Source organism: Neodiprion pinetum, chromosome 5, assembly GCF_021155775.2.
Source record: "Neodiprion pinetum isolate iyNeoPine1 chromosome 5, iyNeoPine1.2, whole genome shotgun sequence".
Lineage (NCBI taxonomy): Eukaryota > Metazoa > Arthropoda > Insecta > Hymenoptera > Diprionidae > Neodiprion > Neodiprion pinetum.
The window spans coordinates 28,025,920-28,043,245 of NC_060236.1; the positions used below are offsets into that span (position 1 = coordinate 28,025,920).

Sequence of the window (17,326 nt, forward strand, 5' to 3'; positions counted from 1 at the left end):
AATTCAGAACTCTTCCAACGCGACGAACAATGTAACTGATTTCCGGTGAAAGGATCTTTATAATACTATAAAGGAAGAAGAAAAAAAATGTAAAAAAAAAAACCAGACTGTTTTTTTAGCAAGACAACTTTTGATTTAATAGATGAAGAAGCAAAATTGTTTTTGGAATGAGTTGAAATCGTGAAAATATTTTCTATGCAATTTTTTTTTTTGTTTCATTCCTCGACAAGAAAACTGTACTGGAAAATTGAAGTTAGAAATCTTTCATACAACCATATCACCTCCGATGGGTCGAGTTCTGGATAATTATTAACAACACATAACCGATAAATATATGATAATCACCAATATTTCCGCAAGCGCGTCGCATTTATGTAGGTAGGAGGTGTATATATACATTATACATATATGTACATACATATATACGTAGAAAACTTCACTGTTTCACCATAATGCACAACGATTTATATCCCATCTCCGGTAAGCTTATCATCTATTAACAATAACAATAATAATAAAGCATCAACGACATATATAATATTTGACGATAATGTGATAAGTATACAGCACACAATTAGCATTATTATACGTATATGTATATATGAATTTTTTGTGTGTGTCCATGTGTTCGCGCTTGAGCGTTTTTTCCCCATCCATTTTTTTTTTTTTTATACCGTGCTGCTTTTGCTGGTTCATTAATTTACTAAAATTACTGCGACATTAACGATATACCTATATTATATGTATATAGGACACAGAACATTGCGTGTATAATAATTTCGAAGTTACAGGCCTGCACGTATATACACACATGTTCAACATGATAAACGCCTCATTTATCGTTTGCATATTATTTCGATTATATTTTCTGTAGACGCGTCTGAAGGATCACCACGACGACGACGACGACGACGACGACGAAAATAGTAATATCAATAATAATAACAACAACGATACCAATGATGCAGATAAACAAATTAGCAAACAAACGAACAATTATTTTTTCTGCAGTCCCAGAGATATAATATACAATCATACGCGTTATACATATTGTGTATAATACAAACGTGTCTCGCCTCAACAATGTTATATTTTATAACGATACGTGATTGAAGCTGCACTGCACTGCGTGTAGACGACGAAAACTGAATTGAAAGGAGACCGACAGAGAGAGCGAAAGAGAGAGAGAGAAAAGAAAGAAGAAAAATAATGAAACAAAATGATACAATAGAGAAGCAGACGATTTTTACATAACTCCGCGTAGACGCGAATATACCTACATCGCGTCTCCTTTTTCAATGTGTCCATTGTCGCGCATGGGTAAACGGATATAATTCGATATTAAAATGCACGATATCCAGAGAGAGAGAGAGAGAGAGAGAGGGAAAGATACACACACGAAAATAAATACAGACTCACAAACACTGCATCGGGCGAACACTACATTGACGGAGTAACGCGTGGTTAAAAATTAAACGAGACACACAAGAGAGTCAAACGGAGAGAGAGGCTGCTGCCTAGTTGCGAGAGCGTTTGTACGACAAGTAGCAAACCTGTCAACCGTGGGCCCGCGGCTATGGTGGGATTCAGGAGAGGAGAAGAGAAGCAAAGGGAGGTGAGGAGCGGAGAGAGGTGCGCTCGGTGTGTCAGTAAAGCCTCCGCAAGTAAGTCCATACCTGCAAAGTGGGATGTACATTATACTATACAAACGGTGCAGCAGGTAGGCAGGGAGGCTAATAGTTCACTGGGTATTTGTATGAGTGCGTTTCAGGTACCGGAGGGGAGCTAAAAAGCGTAGCAGCGTCAGCACGAGGGACCGTTTCGGTCGGTCGCGCGTTTAGTCGAGTCGAGTTGAATTGCGTTCACAAATTCAAGTAACTAGGAGTTTTGCACCTTGCGCGTGTCTGCGAGACTATCCAGTGTCCGATATAATGTGCACGCCGCAAGACAGGATGATGGGATGGAAGAAAAAAGAAAAAAAAAGATGCGAGATAAATTAAAGGAAACGAAGGAATGAATTTCAAAACTAGATTTTTCTTCCCGCGACATATTTATCGAAGACTTGTTGCGAACGGTGATTATATTCGCATCACGAAGTTTTGTAGAGTTTGATCAACGGTCTCGGACAACCGAAGAACAAAGTGCGCATGCGCCAAGTTTTTCGTTTGTTCAACAGGCTGGCCAACTCTATCCGACTTTGATTGGAAACTGTCAAAATTCGCCGCTCAAGCGTTTCGAGATTGTGTTACGTTGGCCCGAATGCAGACTCGTAACGGCAGTTAACGCAATATTGTAACCTCGAAATGCCTTGAGAAATGTCGATAGCTACGAACTCGTTGGATCGGAAACTGAGTCGGTCGGTTCGCTGACAAGAAGACAAAAAATCTCGGTAACGAAATAGCGATTGAATTTACCAGTGGTGTGATTTAACGAATGGTCGTTCATTTTTTCGCTGTTCAATTTTCAGCAGAGACCCGAAGCACCGTGAACGGTACGTTACAGTCTATATGTATTGAAAGCAAAGAACGACGAAGAGTAATAAAGCATGGAATGAATAATCGAAGAGAAAAGAAGGAAGAAATGAAACAAAAAACACACCAACAAAGAAAACAAATCGGAGCTCTGCATAAGCTTAGCACCGCGCTCTTATCTCATACGGCAACAGCTATCTCTCGTCTGACGCATGTGTATATCTAATATAAGTTGGTACTTAATGCCGCGTGCATGCGGACTCTTTGCAAGCCAGCCTGTTGTTATTATACCTGCTGCAATAGCCGCGAATATTAAAATTTATCGGGGTTTATCAAAATTTAATTAGGTAAATTTTCATTGTCTTTTCTTTTTTTTTTTTTTTTTCTTCTTTTCTTTCAATTTCCTTCAACTTTACAATTACCAATCTCCACCGACGAAGATTGTGCCGCTGAAAAGGAAAACCGTGCGGATTATAATATTTGAATTGGAACCGGAATGCAAAAAAACACATTAAAGAGTTTGAACGTTTTTGCTAGCTGATGGCTACAGACCATTTCCAAATGACAATAATAATAACAACAACAACACCAATAATAATAACAGTAAGGATTGTATATATTCTCCGCCTATTTGTCGCCACGTCTTATACCCAACCGATAAACCTACAGTGACGAAAGCGTTATATTCCACATCAACGATGTTACAGGAACGGTACACAAGGCTTGTTATCGAGAATAATTGATCCCGATAAGCGATAAGATGGTAGTTATCGCTCTCGGTTGACCAGGCTGAGTATATTCAATGCCCAGGATAAACCATCGATGGAGAAAGAATAATCCTTCGAAAATAAACTCTGAATGTATAAGGAAGAAAAATTAACACCGACAATCATGAGCCGATAAATCAACAAACGCGTAGGCGTGTGGGATGTGTAATACGATGAACGAACCGGCCAGCATAAGCACGACACAAAAGTATGAAAAAAGTAAAATAACACTGTACCAAACGATTAGCGAAAGGTGTTTCTTTTATTTTCGAATTTTTTATTCTCGTTTCTTTTCACCTATCTTCACACTCCCTCTCGTTTAGAATCGTAGTTTAAAGAACAATACATTTCATCCCGCACGATTCACGATCACTCTGCTTTATCATCACAAACTTCATCATCATCATCGTCATCGTCATCGTCATCATCGTCGTCGTCGTCACGTTCACGACAACAGCAGCTGTTATTATTACATCTCCGAATACGTTCAAAGTATCGACCGTGATATTTAACACACAAATTCACTATGGCGACGAAAAATCCTGAAACCAAGCGAAGCGCTATCCGGTGTTCACTGCAGACGCTCTCGCCTTCGTTCCCGATGTGTAACCAACTATGATAACAGCGATATCAGATCGGTGACAATAATCTCGTTGTATCGTAACACTCGACGTTATCAAAGAGAACCACCATACCCGTTGGATACCATAAACGATCCCCGTTTGTATCGTCGAAAAAGTTTCGAAACCGTCAAAAATCCTGCCTTGCAACAACGAATTTCCGTGGGTCGTCGAAGTCGCGGATTAGAGATATACAAAATACACATCTAAATCTATCTATACATATAGACGGACAGAAAGATAGTTAGACGATAAAAAAAAAAAAAAAAGAGAGAGAGAGAGAGAGAGAGGGGAGGAGAACTCGCTCTCTCGACCGGCGGTAAGTGGGTAAGTATATATAACCAAGATTTGGAGCAACGTTGATCGCGAGGCCGATGTGAAACTGTACGAAACCTGCGCTATATACGGCTGTATTCTGTTACACGATGGAGTTGCGGTTACGGCGGTTAAGCAGACAGAACCGGGAACCGGGAACCGAGAATGGAGAACCGAGAGAGCGAGGCGGGCGGCGTAGACCAAGTCGGCTGACTCACTGTTTCCGTACTGCTGGTGCTGAAGCGCTTCACCACCGTATCGCCTCCTCGACGTCGCCGGGGCTTCTATACGCGAGTGTGCAAACGCGTGTGCATGGATCCAGACTTTATTATACATGTATTTCAGCTCCAAAGTACGCTCTTTGATACCGTTCGTTTGACTCACAATCAGTCTCCGCTGCTCCAGGGACGTAGTAGCAACACGTACGACAACGTGCCCAATTCATTTCTTGTAAATCATACACGTCTCTTACCGCCGCGCCAAGCTCCAGCGGTATTTGGAAAATCTCACGATAACAACGTTATTAAAAATAACGATCAAGACACCGCCTCTTATGATCAATGATTTACGAACAAACGGATATCGGCGGATAGACCTCGATTTTCTTATATATTGTACTGTGAATATATGTATATTATACTACGTCAATATACACTGCACGAAGCATAAATTAAATATTATCGCATTAACGTTCAACGGATAAAGTGCAGACGCTCATCGGTATCGCGAAAAAGAGAAGAAGAAACCGACTGGTTTCCTCCTTTTCGTATCAAGCGTGTATCTTATATATATATATATCGTACTTATTTCACGTTTGAAATTACATTACATACTACGGTACAATACAATACGATAACACGGTATAATACGAAACTGAAAACCTCTCGAGGTTGCGAAAATTTTATCAAAATATAAAAAATAAAAAAATTAGTTCAAGTTAATCGGAATTATAATTCGTCTCAAGTTTCTTCAGAGTAAATCGCGTCATTGGCGAAATATAAACAACTTTATAACACCCTGTGGAATATCTGAGAATAATTATTGCCTTTAAAATTACCACGAATTTTCTTTCATACTACGTTTCCGGTACTCGATACAATTTTCAGAATCAGCGAATTTATATTAGTTTTGTTCTTGTTTTCTTTTCTTTCCCGTCGATATTATACATGCATGCATACATTTCAACGCAGGATTAAAACAAATATTATCATCGGTTTGCTAAACGTCAGAAGTTTTTTCGCTACGGGATAAAAACAAGTCTCTTTTTTTCGTTTTTTTCCCTCCCCACCTCCACCTTCGTCGGATGAAAACGTCACGGGGAACTGACACGAGTTTGTTCCATTGTGCAGTACCAAATGTTTTCCTTCAATTTAAACTTGGCCATTCGTTACTCTGCACCGTGTTTGATGCTTCGTTTTTTTTTTTTTTTTTTCTTCCGTTCCCCGATCTTCCCCGTGCCTTTCTTTTCCCTCGGATATAACGGTTTACAACCGTATATAGGCATACTGCTGTATAATAGATTCCGTTCTAAGACTCACCGCGGTCCATTAATTCAATTTTCGTTTTTTCCCATCATCTTTTTAATTTACTTTTTTCACATTTTACATGAAATTACATAATTTATACCCAACGTGCCTGTGTACGAATCCGATTTTTGAATATTCAAAAGAATTTTGAAAAATTATACCATCGACCGATGGGTTGTTTTAGGTACATTAATAAATATAACCGCACCTGATCGAGTATTATTTTATGCTTTCGCGATGATATATTCGATTCATCAATTCGCATGTACCACGTGCATTACCGTACACAGATGCAATATATATATATATATATATGTGCATACACCTACAGGTAAATGTCGGAAAGAAAAATCGACACATATTCAATTCGGTATAACCGCTCACCACTAAACTGTTATGTAAATCATAATTCACGAATCGATGCACCAACGTCACCAATCACGACAAAAACATTAAACACTTGGCAATTATTTCCCATATATATATGTATATGTATATATATATATAATAATTATTTACTTCTCTTTATAAACTCGTGTTTTACGATGGATTTGTCGTCGAACACGTACGCATGTATTTACGTATTTATTACCGATTTACCGGCAATTCGAGTTACAATAAAATGACGGATAAATATCACAGCCGCGGTACCGGCTGTAGGCGCGGCATGCTTGAGACTGTTTCTCCCCCTGAATCGCCTAGAAAGTATATAAGCCGCTGGTTACTGCTGCTGCTGCTGTTGCTGGTGGCAGCAGGAGGCGAACAACGAGCCTCGCGACGACCGCCCACGTTAAAATCAGTGAGTGAGCTGCGTGGATTCGACGACGTTGTATCCGATGCGGATCTTACCGTCGTTCGTCAAGGATAAGGGTACCACTTGTACCGTAAACTGAGAGAAATTTTTATTTCCGGTTACCGCTCAGTCCTTGACTATTTTCATTTTTTACCACAATCGACAAAATATAGTTCTAGGTAGAAAATGAAAATTAGTTTTCTAGCTGTTGCCGGAATGTCTGGTATCCGTTACTATTCTTTCTCATTACGATCGCTGTTGCTAGATTTTCTTGCTATTTTATCTTCTTTCTATGTATATATATTTTTTTTTGTTTTAAGTATTAAAATTTTACGTATACACTCATAAAATGAAAGAAAAAGGTTGCCACTACAGTGGCTTCTGTGACTGAAACGGTCAAGTAAACCATAGCCATCAGTACCGGTCAGTATCGTGCGATTAATCGATAGTCGAGTTTTTCGATTAATCGTTTTTCCAATTAATCGGCGATTTTGATTAATCGTTTATCCGATAAATCGATTAATCGACGGTTTCGATCAATGACTTTTCAGATTAATCGAAGTTACCTCATAGTAATCCTGTACGTCAATCGGCAAACGAATCGAAATCGTCGATTAATCGATTTATTGGTAAAACGAATGATCGTAGCTGCCGATTAATCGATTAATCGCACAGCTCTAGACCCGTCATACCCGAGTGCACGGACATATCGTCCGGAATGAGCATAGACTGCAATGCAAAGAGATGTTGGCTTGGGCTAGTCGGATATCGAATGTGTCGGTAGAAAAATGAAAGTTTTTTGTGAAGCGGAACGCCATCCACGAGTAGTCGTCGTTACGTACTATGTGCGGTGTACACCGTTATCGCTTGGCGGGTGTGGGTGGTTGGTTATAAGTGATTTTGAAAGAAGTCTCGTGGACACGGTTGGCTAGTAAACCGATCGGTATATTCAAGGTCTGAGCGCGAAATATCCCTCCGATGTAGAATATATAATATACTTCACGGACAGTGGATAGGACGATAATAATAACCAGCTGTATAATAAGCCCGAGTGTTTCGATGATGGATCAAGCTTCGACGGAATCGGTTCTCAGGTTGCCCGCATCGTGACTGACAACCAATATTCGATGGTCCGTAGCTTACCGGGTTTCATCGGTTGCTATTGACTCATCCTTGGTCATCGGTCAAACGAAAATTACGGTTAGACTCTTCTCGATAAAAGTTTCGGGTACCTGAATTATCGACCGAGTAGCGACTATTACCTACACGGGACTAAAAGTCGCGATGAAACTTCCGTAAAGCGGATGAGGAGATCCCGTTGGGAACTAAAATGGGGACGTGGCTAATTGTAAGCAATATGGCGGCGAGAAATGGGTTATCGGTAAACTCTGTTTGGTAAATTACGCGAATACGAAAGTGCGGAGAAAGCTCGGTGCAAGCTTTGAAGCTTTTGTTATTTCGCAAAGAATCGATATTACCCAAAAAAAAAAAAAAAAAAATACGACGAAGGAAGTCTTTTAAAACTAAATATGGCCCCGTTGGAGTAACGCATTATTTTACCAACAGACGTCGCAGCAACGTGTTTTCGTTCCAAACTGTCTCGCAGGGTAAATGGCGACCGTTTAATGAACACGTCGAACAGCAATGTAATGAAAGTCGACGCCTCGGTACAAAAATGGCAACGATTTGTATGTTGGAAAGACTAGTGTACGGACAAAAAGCGTGACGTAATTTTCACGAGCATAAAAGGTTCGACAAGTTTGACACTCGCGTCAACAACCGTCTGCATACTTGCAGTCGCATTACAAACTGTCGATATATCACGAATTTTTTATCTCTGTCGTATCGCCAAAAATTGGATAACGCGGAACGAGATTTTTTTCGCCATACTGCGTGTTTTTATTATTACATCTCCAAGTTGCATCTTATCTGAATTTAAAGAAAGTTAAAGAAAAAAGGCAACATATTTTTGAGCTACTGTCTGTTGCAGGACAGTAGAATGTAAACACCTATGTTATATCCACAGTTTTGTATTCACATGATGCGAAAAATTTATCTCAAATATATAAAGACTCCACCTGAAATACAGAGCGAAAACTAAAGTCGGATAAGTAACATGTTGTTTTGAAAGAAATCAGTCGATCTTAATGAGAATACGATGATCGGACGGAGTAGTTGGAAATCGATTTCGTCTAATCGATCAGTGATCACGTCAACTGTTCATCAACTGTGCTCCACAGCAAAAAAAAAAAAGATAAAAAAGGGTAAAAAAAAAAAAAAAATGATCGAGAAGTGAACTGTTTTATCGATTTTGTTATCTGTCGATAAAATCGGATGATAAAATCACAGAAATTTAAGTACAATCTCAGAGAAAAAAAAAACACAGTATAACTTTTTGTAAATTTTTTTATAAACGAAAAGGAAAATCCAATTCAATATCAAACGAATACCTGCAGTATCTATAGGGCATTCCGTGCCAAGTCAACCCGGGTTTGCAAAATTAATTTGAGTTATCTAAGATTTAAATAAAACGAACATATAATTGATGAACACAATATAAAAATCTGAAATAATTCCATGCCCCGTATGATATATTGCCAAACGCTTCCTCTCTCTCTCTCTCTCTCTCCGCGGTAATTGCGGTAATAAAACATAGGAATTAACGTGCCTTTGAACAAGAGTTTAAAAATTCCACGGCATGTTACGCCCATTAATAATATAATGCAAGCAATTAATTGTAAGACGTACATATAGCATATAAATGCGTGACACCTTGACACGTTAAAATACCAAACTAACCGCCGTGCATGTATGTATATACGCCCGTATTGCAGATACCGCGTGTGATTATGATCTCGTATCATCAGTTCTCGTCGTGAAAGATTACGACAAGGTGGATCAGTAGTTGTAACCAACGGTTGACAGATGGCGACGACGGTCTAATCAAGTTCCTTATCAAGCAAATACGCACCCATGTGTACGGCATACGTTTTATATATACCCTGTGTTTATGTATTTATTACAACTTACGCGCTGTATCAGTCACCTGATTTAATACGACTAATAAAAAAGAAAGAAGTAGAATAGGAAAAAAGAAACAAAAAAAATTCAGTGGTTGAAACGTCGGTTCGCTCAACTTGGAAACATTCCGTTACACATTATAGACATACACGTGTTTATACACCAAGTATATCGTATCTCAATTGCGGGAATAATTAGAATTATTATCGGTACACCGTGAAATAATATGTCACGTTGACAATGTTCGTAAACGTCGGTGATGGGGAAAAAACAAAACCCAAAACTAAAACTACGACTTATATTCCGATAGAAATGCGATAACAAAAGTCGGTAATGTAGAATTCTTTATTTTTTCTACTCAATTTTACCAATTCCTTGTCCCTAAAAAAACACGGAAACTGTATAATTGTACATAATATTGTCGAGTTATCGGTTATACGAATTTTAAACACGCTCGTCTCCTTTTACAGCAATTGTTTGTTTGTTTTTTTTTTTTTTTTTTTTTTTGTTTTGCCATTTTCATTCGACGTTCAATTTCGTATGATTTTTCATCATCAATTTCATTATTTGAATATAGCTTAGTTGTGTTTGAGTAATAGCCAGAGCCGTAGCCTCATTGACTGACGCATATATTGACACTGTGATCGCATATTGCCGCTTTACAAAGAGAACAAAGAGAGAAGAAAATAGACTGAACTTCCCCCACCTCAAAATATAGGGCAACGATAATTTGTTTTTCCTTAAAACGTGTTGGTAAATTGTTACAATATAAAACGTACATACGTACACGCAAAAAGGTAGTAACGTTAAGGTGAAACGACGTGTATAAATAAATGACATAAAAATAAGAATCAATTATATATACGTATAATAATTATACGTACGAAATGAAAAGAGAATAATAAAGCGAAAACAACTGTATAACATACTTAAGGAGAGCGATCCAGACGACGACGTGACGGATGAGATATGTTGATTGTTGATTATACACTTATGTTATTACAACGGTGAAAAGGAATAGAATAAATAAAATGCAATGAGACGAGGTAAAACGAGATGAAGAAAAAGAAAAAAAAATTAAACAAATAAATTAAAACAGAAATGAAAGTGTTGTAGATACGTATAGGAAAAAGAGAGAGCGAATGAATGCCAAAACGTTCCTACACACTTTTCTCTATTCAATGATATGTTTCCACTCTGGTTAATTTTGGTAAATTTTTCTTTTCGCTGATCATCATCGTCGTCGTCGTCATCATCATCTTCACCCTAATCACCGTAATAAAGCACGTGCGTGCGAAAAGTCATCGTGAGTTTATTACAACGTGCAAAATGATTTATCGCAGGTGTATGTACGTGCCTACGTATAATATAAATCTAAGGCTAATAGAATTATTTATGCGAGTCATATTTTACAATAGCTTTTGATGAGGTTATTTTATACGACGATACAACATATTCACACTCATTTTACACGACTACGATATTCGATGTAATATACAAAACTAACTTCGTGCGAATAATCTGCAAAATTTCCTCAAGTATGAATCATACGTTAATACACGTAAGAATTATAATTATCGATCTCGGTCTTCGTCTCGACCTCTCGTAACATACGAGACGAAATACGAACGAACCGCACATCTCGATGTAACATGTAAAACGAAAGATAAATGTCGCGAGTATATCGTTCGCTCGTTCATATTCTTTGTTCAGTTTCTTTATTTCTATTCTATTTGTTTTCATTTGAATTATATTTTTACACTTATCTCGATACGCGGTTCAGAATAAACGCGGCAGCGACACGTGCATTTTTTTTATCATTTTTTTTTTATTTTTTTATCTCATTCCTTTTCTAATCTCCGGAAGATAAGAATGAGTGGACGAAAAAAAATTAAGTAAATATAGGTAACGCGGTTAACTTTGTTTCCATCTTGCGCGTGTATGTGTGTCTGTGTCTTCTTGCCAGCGCTTGTTTTTCAATTTCATTCCACTGACATTCCAACAACTATTCGTGCAAGCTTTTCTGTGAAATTCGTCACACATGCTTGAAAATTTGCAACACAGATAAATATATATATATATATGTATATGGGTAGTTACAGGCGAACCCAACCAACATCTGAACCTCGCCATTTTTGATTTACTTAATAAAAAGTAACGTCTGCAAATTGCCCCAACTCTGAAATAGTATCCTGATTTTTTTATTCAACCGTTTGATTTTTAAAAGGACCTTCCTTAAAATTCTCTAAAACTCTTAGAAGCCGAATTTTCTTTTCAAAACATTTCAAGACCGGGTCCATTGAAGGGAGGATGTTTTTTTTGTCCCCCCCCCCCCCCCCCCCCCCCCCCCGCTGGGGATTTCTAAGCGCGCATGCGCCAACAACCGAGAGCAAATGTATCTAACCTCAAAAATTTTGACAATTGTCGGTGGCGGTTGTGGTCGATTCGCGACGGTAAAAATTTTTGAGTTTAGAGACAGTTGGTCACCCTGGCAAACAGTCGATCTCGGATTACAGCGCGTGCGCAAATTACATTTTAGCAGACGACAGTTCGTGCAGTCGTTACGAATTCGCTCTGTACGTACGCGTGCTGTATCACAAGTGGTTGAAAAAAAGAAAAGAAAAAAAAAAACTTACACATATGCGATAATAGTTTTTAATTGCCGCAAACTTGGTGTAAACACAGAGGTAAAAGAGACTAGAAAGAAGAACGCAAACGATCGTATCAGATTGATTTCTTTACACTGAAGTGAAAGTCTATGCTTATACGCGATTGAGAAGAGAGTCAAACTACATAATTCTAGGCATGAGAGTAAAAAAAAAGAAAAAAAAAAAAACCCCTCAATTTTATCGTTTATAACAATAATTAAAAGTGCGAGTAACATTCGATTTTATTTCCATTTGTAAATAATTATTGTCCAGCGATTAAAATCGTAATTATTAGAATGGAGAGGGAAAACGTCGTAAAATGAGAAAAAAAAAACAAAAAAGAGAGAGAGAGAAGGTAAAACAGGATTCTACTTATCTCCTTTGATTTCTCTACTACATTTCCCCCAGCTCCCTAGGGATTTTACGATGAGTTTGACAATCAAGATGCAGAGTAAACTGTGTGTTATATCCGATTATAATTAAAAGCACACGTGCGTCAAGACTTGCCTTAAAAATCTCCCCGTAACGAACACGCCATGCATGTTTATATGTATGCGGACAAATATTATACCGGTAGATAATACAGGCGCCTGTTCGAATCTGCGCAGCCGAACCCCAAAGTAAAGAATCTCACATTTTCCCTGCACGTTTATTCCTGCTCATACGTGTGTGTATTTGCGAAACGCTTTCCGGTGAATTACGAACGCGGAAAGTATACAAAACGGCGATCAGATAAAGAAGCGTCGAGATTGCGGTTTGCACAGTTTCTTGAACGTTTCAAACGTAATTCATTTAAGCATACAGATACGTGTACATTGATCGCACATAAATAAATCCGTACGTATAATATATAGGTGTTAAAAGTTTGTAATAATGTCGATGTTACAACAATCCAAATTGTAATTAACAAGGCGAAATTTCGACCACTCAAAGTTTACGGAAAGAGAAAACAAAGAGAAAAAAAAAAAAAACGTAGCAAATATCAATGCAAATATTTTTGTTTCATTGTCGGTACTGTCATTCGTTGATTGATTTTTTTCTTTTTATATCGTTTTATTTCGGTCGCAATTTCACAAAATTTCGATAATTGAACTGATTGAATTTTATTTCCAAATTGTATACAGGGAATTCCATAAAGACCAAAAAAACGTCCGACTCTCGCCATTTTTTTCATTTTCATCAAAAAATTTCCTACAATTGTCGCAACTCTGAAACAGTATCCTGAATTTTTTTTAATACTTTTTTTTTTAACACTCGACTGGTTAATTATTTATAAATATTACGAGCCATTTTGTAAAAGGAGAAAAAAAATTCAAAACCCCCATCTTTCACCTGAAACATTTCTAGACCGGTTTCATTTTGCAACGTCGACATTTATATTTTCTTTATTTATCTCGTGTATACGATTATTGCACGAATTGTTAATTTCTTCCTAACTATAAATCTCGAGATAATTGAAAGAAAGAAATCAACGTTAAGAGTCGCTGCACGCTCTGTTAAATAAATACTCATTATAATCATCATTACAGTCGCTATATTACAAAGTCAATTTTCGTTCGTGTATTTAATGTAAAGTTAACGTCCAAAATTTTACTCGAATTCCCTCGCGGTGTTGAAAAACAAATACAATTATTATTGAATTAGCATGAAAACTCATTAGAATTCATTTGAATTGTATGAACAGTGATTCGCGTTGGTATAATTTTGAAAATTTTCTTCAATGTTTCTACAATTTTTCCTCTCTCTCGCTCTCTCTCTCTCTTTGTTACCATTCGCGCGAATTAGATATTTTCCCAACAACACGCGATAATAATCATCAAGTAATTTACCAAAAATTTCAAAGTTTCCGATAAAAAATTTACTGCTGTCAAATTGTTTTTTGATTGGTTAATGTGTCTGCTGTTTTCACGTTTTAAAAATTCTTTGCAATTCTTCTAATTTAAAATTTTACCAAACACACACACACACTATATATATAAAATTGTGACACAAAAATAATCATGATCGTCGCGACGATAATCGTTATCATCGATCGATCATTATAATTTTACCGAGAGTTCATCGCGATAATATTATGTTATTTATCAATTCTTTTATATAAGAACTAACTTCCTCTACGATCGTGTGATTTATCATCACATTTCTGTTTATGTTTATTATCCACTACTGTACTGATTATTATTCTTATCATATCTACCATCAGCATACACACATTTTCATCTACTTCGCATCGTTATACAATAATATCCTGTAAAGGTATAAATTTTCATTCAACAATCACCGATTTCACAAAATAATATAATACTTGAATACAAAAAATAAATTTTAACATATCTAATCCATCTTTTACGTAACGCATTAAATATATACTTGTAATAAAATCGAAGCAAAGTAAATACGAGTCGTGTCTGCGGAATGCAAAAGACTTATGTAAAAGTAATGCAGTTTTTTTTTTTTTTTTTTTTTTTTTTTTTTTTTAAACACTTGTACGTATAAATTACACGCATTGCGTTGCATGGCTGATGACGTCACGGATACTCGACGCGCGGATTTGATTGGTAAATTCCGCTCGCTGACCTCCAATGGCGCAAACGAACGTGGGCGTATCTGTGTGCGTGTTTCGAATGATAAGAGAATTACGATACTTCTATAGTTCAGCGGTAAAGTTCCATCCGATATATTAAACAGATATCCAATCGTCATAAGTTGGATTATATACTATTTGCAACGAAAGACTTGAACGGACACCTTCGAAAATAATACCGTGTCATCGATAACCGACAAACCAACAGACTCAATTACCGCGGCGGATTTTTTTATTGTCTATTCCTGCAATCATTTTCATTATTTATTTTTCATTTTTACAACTACTGGCACGCGTAAAATACATATATTTATTATTCGCTGATTCGTCAGCGCAAGTAAGATTTATTTAGGGACAGTGGAAAACCAGTTGGAAGCCTGAATACGGTTGAATACGTATCGAAGAAAATAGCGGGGAAAAAAAAAAATAACGTAATTGTAACATTGTAGCAGAAATTCGTAAAAATCTAAGAATGAAAGAAATGATGCAAGTTTGAGAGAAAAGGAGACGCGTAATTTTTCGAAAGCTCCGGCACTCCGCTCTTTCTCTTTTTTCAGCAATCTAATTTTATAAAAGTGATAACACAGGGAAAACAATGATAATAGTTTGTCCCATGTATTATTAATAATAATAAAAAAAAAAAAAAAAACTCCGCTACACGAAGGGGGGAAAGAATTTCTCTTCCCTCGAGAATGCATACGATTGATGTGCATGGTATGTAAACGGGATTGTATATACATACATGGTACATGTGATACACATGCAATGTAAGTGCCTAATAGAGTTATAAAGAGCGTTACGATTGTCCCATTTATGCGATCAGTTTGCCTGCCTCGTATTATTCTTAGTGATATTATACAAGTCTACATATATATACGTACATATACATACATCAAGTAAAACACAATCAATTATACATGTGATAATGACGATGATGGTTGGCATCGAACATATTTTCATGTTTTTTTTTTTCCTCTCTCTCTTTCGTCTTCTTCTTCAACATGGATATGTGAAACACGTGATTCCGTATCAAGGTTAATTGTGTATGATATAAATAAACGAACAAACGTAATATATGTGGTGTTAGGTCAAAAGATATTTTGCGAGAAAAACTAACGCAGGATGATTGTGATCATCGATCTGACGATGAGACGTATCAACGGTTTTTACTACTTTTTTTTTTCTTTTTTCTTTTTTAATATTTTTCACAAATTTTACACGGTGCTCGAGACGTCGAATTATCAATTATTAAGATTGTTCAAAAAAAGAAAGAAAAAAAAAAAAAAGAACCATATTTTTCGTCACTTGAAGTATAAAATGAAAAAATTCAAGTAAAGTGACAAAAAAAATAAATAAACATATGTAACATACATATGGAATCGGAAGCGTTGTCAAGATTGCTTGTCATCTGTATTTGGACTCTTTCGACGACGATAATTTCAAGTCCCAATATGCGTAAGCTGACCAACGAACCAACCAACTTGTACGAATGCTGTACATACGTACCGTCTAATAATAAACATGAATCAAAGTGGAATTTATTTGAGAGGGTGACGATCGAATGAACGTTAATGACGATCTGTTTATACAGCCCACTGCAGCAGCATACAACGGTTATTGTATTTATTATTATTATTACAATGTATTACCGACCGACCGACACGATTCGCGACGAGGATAAAAAAAAGATGACGAAGGTATCTTCCAAGTAAATTTTATAACGATCATGGTATCGATATTGTTTGAAACGATGATCGTAATATCCAAAATAACACTAAAATCACGAATGTTTAAATAAAATTTTTATACTTTATTAATATACCCGATATAACCATTGATAATAATGAGAAATCATTTGGAATTTCAGAGAAATTTATCATCATTTCTAATCTGAAAAAATTATATCAAATTCTCTGAAATCACTTTTGTCAAAGTGAAACTTGTTTATTTGTCAAAAGTAATCTCCGTCTCGTTAATAATCATCGCTCCGTAAAGTCCGAGTAATCTTAAGAAACGTTAGTAATCGCGATGTAACTTTTTTTTTTTTATAATCAAGACAAAAAAATTTATCCGAAAATGAAAAAAACTGCAAATATTCCTCGTATCGCGTAATTTTTCGTTCTTTGTTCTTATATTTTCTTTTTTTTCTTTTTTTCTACAATCAAGAATTTCGGTCTCGAATTAAAGAGAACGAGGCCCTCCCTCCCCCCCGCCGATTATTTATACCTTATTTGCACGCTTTTGGCATTTTTCATTCTCTTATCGTTATTTCTTCATGCTTGCAGTGAGGATTGTTGCGGCAATCATTTTGCGGGAGCCTCCTTGTCAGTTTAATAAACACTGATTCCCTCATACAATGACGACGATCAACAACCAAGACTTTAAGAATTGACCTCTTGATATAAAAATAAATTCTTCGATTTATCTATTGCAATGCGTGCCCGGGATAACGACATTATTATTATTATTGTTGTTGTTGTTGTTATTATCGTCATTATTAATAATAATATTTATACGTACATCAGATATTACGTTTGCATTCAGTAGCGTCAATGATTGTTTATACATATATATAATATAT

At 36.5% G+C, this 17,326-nt stretch overlaps 1 protein-coding gene across 22 annotated transcripts in view; it reads right to left on the minus strand.

Moving 5' to 3' along the window:
* Window positions 1-17,326, minus strand: part of LOC124219506 (serine/threonine-protein kinase MARK2) — an 83,012-nt gene that overhangs the window by 36,421 nt on the left and 29,265 nt on the right. For 4 of the 22 annotated variants that reach the window (XM_046627171.2, XM_046627180.2, XM_046627183.2 and 1 more), the window contains exons 1-2: window positions 3,475-4,090; window positions 346-493 (exon numbers count right to left, since the gene is read on the minus strand). The exons of 2 other annotated variants lie outside the window; for them this stretch is intronic. The gene's annotated coding sequence lies outside the window, so the exon portion shown is untranslated. Of the gene's footprint in view, window positions 1-345; window positions 582-3,474; window positions 4,092-17,326 lie in introns of those variants that run through there. 16 more of the 22 variants (XM_046627193.2, XM_046627170.2, XM_046627177.2 and 13 more) reach the window with 11 other exon arrangements.